Raw genomic sequence first — 12,419 nt, 5'->3', positions numbered from 1 at the left:
TTCATTTTGAAAGACTATTTTTCCTGTTTGACCCCAAGAAGACATCAGCTTCCTTTGGACTCTGGAAATCTGAGTCTCCCTTTGCAGCAGAGTGGAGGGTCTCACGAGTGTGGCACTGCCAGTTGAGTGGCCGCAAGGTGCAGGAAGAGGCTGCCTCACAGTGGGAGTTGCTCTGGCCACCACCAAGAACCCCAGACAGTCCCCTGCACTGCTCTATTTCAGTACATCAGAGATTCATACAAGAAACATTTTCTCAAGACCTATCGTATGCCAGGCACTCTGCTTAGCATCAATAACACCAGATCAATATAATATAGTCCCTGTCCTCAAATGTTCAGAACAGAAAGGACAGGATGAGGAAAATAGTACATTTAAAGAAGAGAGGGTTTTCTGAATGAAAGTTCTTATAAAGAGAAAGAAAGAAAAAGAATGAATGAAAGAAAGAAGGAAGGATGGGAGGAAGGGAGAGAGCGAAAGGTCTATGTGATATATTACCATAGCTTCTACCAGTTTAATAAGCCAACTACTTTAGTGTAAAGCCCTTCAAAGCAGAGAAAAAAGTACACTTCTTTCCTTAATCATTTCTAATATCAAACCACTATTAACACCATAATCTCTTCAGTTACCACACCCATGGGGAGCACTTACCTACAACTGCACTTCCTACAACCTCGGGAACTGACTGCTCCAGAAGGAGGGGTGGCATCTTTTTATGTACCTTTGGGTGATAACCCGTACTGCTCACAGTGTGCAAAGTGGGCAGATAGTGGAGAACATTGGGGGTTTGGCGACCGTAAGCACTGCCCAGTAGCCTGGCCAGCAGAGTAGAAGGTGTCTCTAGCAGAAGCTGTGGATGCCCCTGCCCCTGTATCCTCAGCATTTACTATTTTCCTACAGGCTCGCCCAACTTCCCAACTGCCAACCCCTGTAACTCTTTCCCTAGGGGCTTCTTCCAACCCGGATCCGCTCTACTCTCTCATCAGGCAGGCTGAGTGCTGGGGAATTAGCCTTTTCTCCCCAGAGCAGCTCTCAGCCAACGACTGAGAGGAGTCAGTGGGGAAATGCCCTGCTTTCCTGCCCCCAGTGTGGCCTCACCTGGAGGCATAGGATCTGCACTGGCCCCCAGAGTTCCCAGCAGGAATAAGACCCAGATGGCCACGCTTGCTTGAGAATGTGCTGCTTACTGACTATCCTTACTGCCCTGTCTCACTCCCCTTCCTGTGTCTCCCGGGATCACCACCCAAATAAACTACTTGCCCTGGAATCCTTATCTCAGAAACTACTTCTGGAAGAACCCAAACTAAGATAGCACCCAACCCTAGACAACTTCCCATTCCAATTGGCTGCCAGCTTCTTTACCTCATTCTGCCATCTTTCCTAAATGAGACTCATGCCCCTGCCAACTGCATGAACCCTCACAGTATCTCAAAGCTTGCTCCAAATATTTGTTAAGTCTGTAGAATCCAACAACTTGAGTCTGGTAAATCCGTTGTTGATTTTATATTTCTGGCACATGAGTGGTTTAGAATTGAGGATTTTGGTGTGCCTTAATCATTCAATTTAGATGGTACATAGCATATTTTCAAATTTTTTCATAAACGCTTGAACTTTTCTCATATTCCAAGCCATGATAGTATGTTCTAGACCTATTGTTGAGCAGAAATTTTAACATTAAAAAAGTTACAACATGTAAATCATTATATTGTTAATACTTATTATAAGAAAAGAATAATGTGTTGATTTTATGTAAGAAATGAATGAATAAGATCAGCTTTATCTTTTTGTATAATATATGTCTTTCAACAATAAAATTGCTACATTTCCCCTTAAGAATCTCATGGAAGTTGTAGGCAGAAAAATAAATATTTACACATACATACAAATTTTTGCATTCAATATCTGGCTCCAAAGATTAGGTGCATCTGGTTAGAAACTCTGGCCTTATAATGAAGATGTACTAAGCATTTTAGAAGTAAGGCAAATAATATACAAGTTGTTTTTAACCATAATTGTGCCAACAAGATACACTGTGCTAGACTCAGCAGTAAACGCAATGCCTCTATTAGTTGTGATGATTGCATGCTGTACATGAGATGGGCATGGAAAACCAAATCAGCAAACATTCCTAGAGTGCCCCCATCCTTAGCTTTACAAGCCCCATATAAGACAATGGGCTCATTGACACGTCAGTGTTGAACAACATTTGTACGACAGCCACTGCCAGCAGCCAGGCCACACGCTGCCTTCTCCAGTGACCACAGCAGGAAATGGCCTTCCGCTCAGAACACCTCCCCCTTTCCAGTCCTACATATATGGCACCAACTTGTCTTGTTTTGTGTTGGTGAAGGGTGGTTTGTCTCCTCTTTCCCTGCTAGATTGAGACCATCTAATACCTTTCTTTTTCTCTCACCCAGAGTACAGAATAGCATTTTGCATCCTATTTAATAAATATCTGATGAACTAATTCATTGATTTTTTTTTTTGAGGTAATCATTTGGAGAAAGAGGCCAAGTAATTCAAAATAGCAAATCCCACTCTCTCCATTAGCCACCCAGTGACGTCACACTCCCTTTCTTTCTCTGCCCTGCAAAGCACACTAAACACGCACATACCCAACAGGCACCTTACCACTGACACAATAAAATTTTTAAAAGACATATTAGAGTAAAGTGGCTACAGCTGGGTGAAAATTTGACAAGACAATTGTGATAGTGTTGGATACCCTCCACACATTTAGCCAGACCCCACCCAGGACGGGCAGAGGCAACACTGAGAACATAAAGCCTGTCCTTAGTGTCACGTGGCCTCCATCTTCACTACTCCCTCCACACCTGCCAAGTGACCTGCACTAAGTTGCTTAATCTGTCCATGCCTCAGTTTCCTCCTCTATAAATTGGGGAAAACCATGAGGTACTATAAAGAACCCAACCGTGGTGAAAACATCGTTTAATGACAGCTGTTGTTAGATTTTATGTCTCAACTTTGTACCCTGCTCTCCAGAGTCAGAACCGAGAATCAGCATCCATCTACTTACAGTCCTTAACCAAGGCTCCAGCCAAGCTCCTTTTCCCAATAGCGCCCTTCAAACTTGACATATTAAGATAGAGTCATTTGATCAGGTACTTACTGAGCATTTACAATGTGGCAGGCATTGTGCTAGGCACTGGGCAAACAAGTCAACAAGACCACATGATGCCTGCTGTCCTGGTGCTCATAGGCTAGAGAAGCGACAGGCAAAGCTCTGCAGTGTAGAGACCACAGCACAGAGTGTTGGGGGTTCCCAGGAAAGGACCTGGAGGAAGAGCTGTCGGTGCCAAAGGATGCATAGGAATTGGTCAGGCAAATGCAAAGTGGAAAGGCTGCTCCAGGTAGATGGAACAGCATGTGCAAAGGGCCAAAGTGTAGCAGATTACTGTGTTTATGGGAATTTATAGACATTACTATCACAGGAGTATAGAACAGTACATGGAAAGTGGCCAGAGATGGGCTGGAGCAGAAGCACAGCCAGATCCCCAGCAGCGTTGTAAATCTCAAAGGAGTTTAAGCCTTGGGATACCATTTGGGCTCTTCAAGCAAAAGGACGAGGATATGACCAGATTAGAACAATCACTCAGGTTGCAAGGGGAGAATGGGTATTTAAAAGGAACAGAGCAGAGGCAGGTGGCCTGACTTGAACAGGGTGATGGCAGTGCAGGTAAAGGTCACAGTAGATGGAATTGAGAGATATTTACAGGAAAATCATGGAGTTTTTAGATATAGGTGTGATGAAGAGGAAAGCAGTAAGGATGACTCCCAGATTTCTAACTTGAGCAACTGGATGAATTTTTTGAGATGGGGAAAGCCAGAAAAGGAGCAAATTTGGAGGAAAAGATGATGAGTTCTGTTTTGGTCCAGCTAAGATGGAGATGCCCGTGGGACATATGGTGGACATGAGTGTTGGGCAACTGAGGAGGTGAGTCTGGCACCTAGAGCCAAGGTCTGGGAAAGAAATGCGTCTGGGTTTGTTGGCTCACAGATGGTAATTGGATCCCGGGTGTGAAGAAGGGGCCAGATTTCCCAGTGGGCAAAGTAAACGCACCCTTAGGATATTGGCAAAACAGGAACAAAATAAGAAAAGATATTGAAAGAATTTCACATTTTCCATTTCAAAAAGTCAAGAAACTAGTCCTTGTGGGGAAAATCAGCCTTAGTTAAGCCTTCTTTAGGTCTGTTTTGCAATTTAGAATGAATTTGAATTTGAATTTCTCAAGCCAGGAAGCGGAAATCACCATAATGCTGTCATATTGAAGGCCCCTAAAGAATGTACACGCTGCCACAGTAATCTCAAAGCCAACACGAGAAATACAAGCTCCAGAAAGCAGAAGTAGTGGCTCTCGCCACAGACACTCATGGGGACCCGCAGGAAAGGTGAGCTTGAGGAGGTGGGGAAGGCAGAGGCCCTGATCAGAAGCCAGGCAGCGGATGGTGGCACTTCCTGAAGTCACCACGGCTTCGGGATCCTGCTGGTGACATCTGTTTAGTTGACTCTTTAATTCATAGTATGTGGTCTGGATACTGATACGTTAATAGATTCCCCTTTTAAGTAGAATTTTTGCATTTTAAAGGACATGTTTTGGAGACCATGCCCAAACCAAAAAGCAGAAATCACCTGGTCTAAATTTCAGACTCTGAGGTAGGTCTTTGAGAGAGGCCTACCTCTTAGTCAAGGGGCTGCTTTTCTGGCAACTTCCAAGTCACATGACATAAGTGGCAGCTTCCTCGCCTGCTCGTGTGGACAAAGCCATAGAGCGGCCATAACCCCTCAGCTCTCTTGGTATCCAAGGCCTGGATGGCCTTCAAACCTCACCCCACTACCACGTCCCAAAAGCTCTCCTGGCTCTTGAGGTGCTAGCCACTTATAAAACTTCTGAAAAGTCAAGTGATAAGGACCAACTTCAGTGTAACCTTAAGGTTTTTACTCAAGGAATAGCCCACTTTTGCTGAAGGTCGATATGCTGGCAGGAGAATGCCCCCAGAGCCCATAAAGCTGCGTTTCCATAAAAGTGTTCTCAGATAAATAAGCGCTGGGCCCTTGTAAACACTGTCCTCCACGGATGTAAATACTCTCAAGGTGTATTAAAGAAACTGCACCACTTCCAGTCCAGCGTGTTGTTATAGCTGCAGATTAGTTTCCCCCAGTTCTCATGTGCCACTCATTTAGATTAGTATGGGGGGAATTCTGTTTACCTGCATAGCGAGAGTTACTGCTTAACCAAGCCGTGCTCAGCATGTTTGATAAGAGACCAGAAAGTAAGAAACGGTATTTTTTCCTTGAAAGTTAGCAATTAACTTATGAAAAGCATAGAGATGTGCTGGACTGATGTGACAAAGGTTCTAGAAGGTGGCATTCACCTTCCACTCAACCCATGTCAGCAATTCACAATGTTTCAAATAAAAAGACCAAGGAAACCTTACTGACACAATTTCGGGATAGGTTACAGATCAATTGGAATAAAAAACAGTTTAGTTGTTGGAATGAAAGACATGTGTGAAAGCCCAGAGTTAACTGGCAGGAATTCCCTCATCATGCTCAACAACCCTGAGAGCTGCCTTTTTGTTCTGCATTAACAACTAGATGCCCGCTCCCTGCTGCCACGTGTAGTCTAAAGAGAAACTCACACTCAACTGTGAGCTGAGATCAGTGACAAAAGGAAGGTGGGCAAGAAAGAAAACATCTCTGGATGTTCAAATCTTGACTTACTCTTCGTGTGAGAAATCAGAGAACTCAGCACAAGGATGTTCTCTTTCAAGTTTACTTCTGGGGAAGTAAAAGGGAAAACTCTTATCTGGTATGTTTTTCTTCTAAGCTATTTTGGAGGTTTGAACTTTAGGTACTATGATGATGTTGGGTGACATAATATACAGAAGAGCAATAGACAGTGAGATAGACGGTCATAAACAAACTCTCAAAGATCTGCATATCCAGTAACTTCAAAGTGCATCCTAGGGAAATGCCGAGAATACATTTTAAGAACTAACTAATGGCCAATTGTGCAAAAGTCTTCCCTGGCATTTGCCGGCACTCACTTGGCATGCTTTAGGGTACATGCCTTAGGGAGGCAACGAATTGTTTTTGGCATGAGGCATTGCAAGTTTGACTGTGCTTCAAATATCCCTTGCATATTTTTCCTTCCTCCTATGTTTAAAATTGCTTTTTAAATTCTGCTATGTTATCAGAGGGGGTTGTGAACTCTTAAAGTGTCACCATCATCTTTCCATCTATTTTCTTCACTTTAAGTACTGGGTTTTAATACATAACGTATTCATTGAGAAAACTGCTTCATCAGCCTGCTTGTGGGCTGCTCTGTTACAGCATTTGTACTTCTCTGTTTATCTAGGTGTGTTTCTTTGTTTCTACATTTATAAAAAAAAAAAAAAGGAAGAAAGACATTTTAAAAGGGAGCTTTACGAGCTTGGTGTGAAGGCCGGGAAAGCCCCACAGTCTAACCAAGAATATCATCAATGTGCTGTGGATAAAAATTCAGGAGCAAATAAAAATCCAGATGAAGGGATAATTAAAATTGAAATTTATGACCCAATGCTGCTTATCTGATGGCTAAGGTTGCTAAAACTCCATTTCCTAGATCCTTTCTCTATGCACACCCTTATGTTCTCTTTCTCTCTCCCTCCCCCAATGCCTCACTCCTTCTCCTCCCTCTTCTCTCTAGTATGTTTTGAGGAGACATTAAGATATTTGGGAATATGAAGAATACATATTTGTGGTTCATCTTGAAAAAGCAATCAACCAACCATCTATAAGAAGAAGACCCCCATCTTTTTAGGATTAGCTGGCTACATGCATTGTCTTTTCTGGCTAAGTTTTCATATTCTTCACTTTGCCTGCTAACATCCCTGTGTAGGGAAGCACATCTTGCTCGTCTTAGAAGGGTCGTCTGTCTGCACACCTCCAAATAATCTCGCCAATTCAGTCAAAGATTTAGAATATCAGGATAAAGTCAAAACAGTCCAATAGTTGATTTCAATTTTAACTAAACCAATGGACTAAATATTTGAAGTCAGGCAAATGCAACGGAGATCACCTCTTTACATTCAACTCAAGACATTCTACCCACGAAAGAAGCTACAAAAGTTTAAATCTGTAAAGCCCCCTCTTCCTCCCTGATGTGAGGGATGAGTAATTGTCCTAGTATCAATTATGTGTACGTGGACAAGGACAGATGGGCAGAAGGTCCCTGAAATCTCACTTTATCCAACTAGAAGCTTTCTTATTTTGAAAGCTTTAGTTCTGAATGCTTCTATACAGGTAAGCACATCTAGCCAATTGTCATTATAGATTCTCCTTTCCCCGGTTTTATAAGAAACTGATCTTATCTTCTAGTTTTAGTACCATACCCTCCACCACGGATACGCCCAAAAGTGCACGTGTGGGTGCATGCACACACACACTTCAACTGCCAGGCCCAGCATTCCCAAAGCTTCCCTAAGTTTCTCTGGCCAGTGACATAAAACAGTACATCCGGTTGGCACTTATTTCTGCTGCTTCCACAGGTCCCAGTCTCCTCAGTTATTCCCAACTGTACCCCACCCTGTCTCCAGACAAACGCCTTTTGCCTCAGGCCACAGGTCTAAGTTGATTTCCGGCTCTGAAGCCTGGCTTACATTTTTCTACTAAATATATCATTCCTGTCTTTGTTTTTCTTGGGGTTTTTTTTATGTTTTCTGAGTTCTCGGGTTATATAGTCACATCTACCATGTTAGTCAACTGCCTGTCAGTCTCCTTTCGTCAGTGGTTTCCTCAATATAAATTAATGCACAACATTTTACAAATGTAACCTGGGTTTCCTAGGCCATCCCAGCCAATGGGTAGGTCTGAGGTCTCAAGAATATTCACACACAGCAGTTCTCAAGCTTTGCCTACACCCACCATCTCAGAACCCCAATTTCTCTTCAAACTTGTCCCCTTTCAAGAACTCCCAAGGAGTGTTCAGGACCATAGTCCTCCTTAGTGACTCCACAGGGCCTGTCCCTTCCCTTCCCTCCTGCCCTTGCTCCTACTGACCTGCTCCTGAGAGCTCTGGAGTTCAGGAAGGAGCCAGGTCTGTGCGAGCTCACAGGGACACTGCCCATGCCAGGGCCACGGCAGTCTGTGCCACTAGGGAGATGTTCCCAGTTGTCTATACAAAAGCTGTCCCTGTGGAGGGCAGATAAGTCAAAGCCAAAGGGCCACCCCAATGGCTACCAAACTACAGGCATCACTTCCCATGGCAATAAAAGCTGCTAGACCTGCTGGCTTCCGTCCCCGCCCAGGGAGGACCAGCCATCTACCCTCCTTCATCCCACATGGTGTTTGTTGTGGAGCTCCTCAGTGAGTGCCTCTTGCAGCCCAGGGTTGTAGAGACTTGACCAAAGCAGCTCCTCCTGTGTTTACTCCCATCCTATTGCTCTAGGACTCACACATAGATGTGGGGACAGGCTAGTGCATGTTGTGAATCAGAGACCCCTAAATGGTCTTGAAGTCAGCCCCCTCTCTACCCTGAGTGTGCACGCTTTCCAAATGTATTCTTGGTTCTTCCTGAGAATAGCCCCTGCCAGACTCACCACGCCAGCCTCCCAGGCAACCCCAGTCACATCAAAATCCTTAGATGACCTATAGCCTATGCTCCAACTGCAATCCTTGCTACACATAAAACACAGTGCTGGGAAGGTCCTGGCTTGGAGACATGAGAAAGTTTCCCTCCCATGTTTTTATCTCTGTTATATTTTAAAATATGTTCCTAGTCTTTAACACAATGATTTTATAAGGGTAAAGAGATTATGTTTAAAAGGTAAGTGAAACTAATGAGGGGAAAGAGGCAACATTTTGAAAAGGAGAAGAACGCTCTTGCACCAATCCTGGACAGTGGGCACTCAATACCTCTGATCAGCCATTCTTCATCTCTGTGAGATGAGACCCTCCCTCAAAGGAGCAAAGCCAGCTCCTCCACCTCTGGCTTGCCCTTGGAGTTGAACCCTAGAGCGCTCATATCCATAGGAAAGCACTGGGGCATCGCTGGGTAAGTCAGGGAAGGGAGCCTGATGCTCATTGACACCATGAAGTGCCAGGTTGCACGCTCTCACTGGCTAACTCTGCTTCTCCTTAACCCTGTGTGTTGGTTTTCTGAGTACATTTTACAGATAAAGATACTGATGCCCAGAAAGGAAAATGTGCCCCAAATCACACAGCTAATGGTGATGGTGACAAGATTTGGATTCAAATCAGCCTGACTCCAAACTCCATGCTCTTTCATTTAACTGAAGCTTCCCTCAAGACTAAGATGTGTGGGGGCCGGCCCGGTGGCATAGCTGTTAAGTGCGGGTGCTCCACTTCAGCAGCCCGGGGTTCGCAGGTTTGGATCCCAGGTGCACACCGACCCACCGCTTGTCAAGCCATGCTGTGGTGGCGTCCCATACAAAGTAGAGGAAGATGGGCATGGATGTTAGCCCAGGGCCAATCTTCCTTGGCAAAAAGAGGAGGATTGGCATTGGATGTTAGCTCAGAACTGATCCTCCTCACAAAAAAAAAAAAAAAAAAAAAAAAGACCAAGATGTGGCCCAGGAGAATGGAAGCAATACAGGAAAACATCAGGGATCAGGAAGAATATTAGGCTAATGATGACTGCCCCATTATGGCACTGTAGCTTTCCTAAGACTAGAGTGTTTGCCTCTTGCTGGACCTATAATATAGGAGGGTACATCCTTATTGGTCTTGATAGTTAAACCTCCTACCAAGACAGTCTATGGCTTTTCTATTTCAAGTCCTTGGCACCTGATCACATCGCTAAATCTCTGGATCCCCTAGGATCTAGTGACATGTAGAATAGCTCTAAGTCTTCTACAAGTTCATACAATATGGGGAGTGAGCTTCTGTGACTCACATCAGTGGCATCTCCCTGCTGCCCAACCAGAAAGGGAACTCCAAGTTAATGTTAAAAACTCTTCTTTTTGATCTAAATGAAGATCTCACTGCTCCAGGCCCTTCTCGCTTTGGCGTGGATACTTGGGCTGGACACTGGGGCCACATTCCGCAGCAGGCGATTAGAATTTGGCTCTTTAGCCTCTGGTCCCATATCAGACAGTCTACACTAGAATACATTTAGATTTTTCACAAAGTGTTAATTAGTTCCACTCTAAAGTTGTCTGCTAGTTCTCCAGTTCTAATGCCTTAACCAAACAGTCGCAAACAATTGCTTATATGACTATAATAAAGAGGAATATCTGAAGCTAGAAAATGTGTTTTTTTCTATTTTCAGGGATGTAATCCTCATAATTAAACAACCTGTTAACAATTAGTTATTTCAAATTGTGCCTCCTTTTATAGAGTATTTTATCACATTTACTATCTCTACAGCTAAATATTCAGATGTAGGAAAGAGAAATTATATATATCCTCAGGGTCCATTTTACTAAAAAAAATCACAGTTGTCTCACTTAAGTTTTGATACTGTAATTCTGGTTCTTAGGTGCTGGAGGACAAAAATATTTACAGATCTTCATGAATATTTCTAAATTTAAAATGAACTCTACCCTCCACATACAAACTCAACTTAGCATTTCTTTTTAATCCACCTTTTCCTGTCTTGAACCCTATCTCTGTTGGTTACGCAATCTGTGCAACCCCATTCAGAGCAGATTGCTGCCAGCATCAGATACACTTCACAGACTCCTGTTTTTCTCATATTAGTCCAATTTCTAATCCCCACTCAACCAGAGAAGGATAGAAAGAAAGATAGAAGGCACTGAAGAAACTCTATTAATTTTATAGCCATTCAATTAAACTATTATTTCTGCAACTTCTAAGTTCCCATCTGACCACCTAGGAGAGTATGCCAAGACATAACCCTAAGACAAACAAGTACAAAGCTTGTTTGCATTTTGCAAAGAACTGGAAATCAAATACACATTTATTGTAAGCTAAATGCCATGAGCGTCCTAATCAGACATTGTATAGTTCTATTCTAGGCCTGATCTGAGATTAGGATGGAGGAAAGCATTTTCTTCCTCCCGCTACCCCTCGTCATGTTAAAATTCTCTTCAATTTAAATCATCAACAGCACAGATTGTTTGAAATGCAATGTAACATATTGAATAAGAGCACAGATTCTGGAACCAGGCCTCCTGGGTCGGAACCCTGGCCATATCACTTACCAGCTGTGTGACCTTGTGAAAATTACTTAATATCTCTGAGCCTCAGTTTCCTCATCTGCAAAATGGGGATGTTACAGGATACCTACTTCATAGGAGCTATGAAGATTAAAGAAATTATCATTTGTAAAGCTTTTAAAGGAGGCCCAGATAAGTGTTTGATAAATAAAGACAGAAAAGAAAAAGAAAAAACTAAGTGCCACCACTGGTCACACACCATCTCCAACCATTAAGGAAATTAGCAACTACTTAGGAACATGAAACGTGGTAAAAAGCCACACACAAAAAACATAAAACAATTAAATGAGTACTGGCTTTTTGGTAGTGGCTGTGAATGAATATGACTGGAATATTTGCCTAAAAACAGGCAATAGTTATGAAGTTCTTTGAATTGGTAAAGTGATCCAAGACTTATACTGTAAGTCATAGACGAAAGTCATTTTTTTCACAACAATGGTTAGGTTTAAAACTATCATAAAGAGGGAAAATAATTCATCATTTTGGAGCTTCCAATTCTGAGTTCCAAATCTGGGCTATTCTTTCTACTGCTTCATTTTTTCACCAGATGGAGTTAAAAGTAAATGAAATTCTCTCAGTGTTTCTGGCCTGCAAGAAACAAATTCCAACTTACGTTATAACATCATTAAATACTAAATGGTGATGAGGGTGATGTATAACAATTTTCTCACTTTGAACCCTTAAGTAAGTGTCAAGTTTGGAAATTCATCATGCTAAAAGTTATTAACATCTTTATTTTCTTAAGTTTTTAGTAAAAAAAAAAAAATCTATTGTAAAGTATCCATTTTTCCCCAGAGCCTAGTATGTGCCTAAAACAGGGCTATATTCCATGAAGAAGAAAGAAAAATTCAATGGGGGGAAAACGTCTGTTCTAGAGACTTTACTATCACACTAGAAAAACAACACACACTGATATTTTTGACACAACCAGAGAATAATATTGAGATAGTACGTGAGGAAGTACTGGTAGGGGACTCTTCCCTATGGAGAAGAGCCTTTTGGGGAGTCTCAAGATGGTGAATTTTGTGGTAGAGGTACATAAAACATAGAGGTACAAAATGCCTTTGAAGTTACTCTCATGGTCAAGTAAGGCAGTGTAATAAATACCACAGTGTTGTAAACCAGGAGTAGACTTCAGCTAGATTGGACTGTACATAAGAGAAGGCAGGAGCATTTCCATCAGACCATACCACTAGCGTGAGTTTTTAGTAAGAGTAAGT

Source organism: Diceros bicornis, chromosome 9, assembly GCF_020826845.1.
Source record: "Diceros bicornis minor isolate mBicDic1 chromosome 9, mDicBic1.mat.cur, whole genome shotgun sequence".
Taxonomy (NCBI): Eukaryota; Metazoa; Chordata; class Mammalia; order Perissodactyla; family Rhinocerotidae; genus Diceros; species Diceros bicornis.
The sequence above is the reverse complement of the archived record's forward strand: the minus strand, read 5'-3'. Positions refer to the sequence as shown.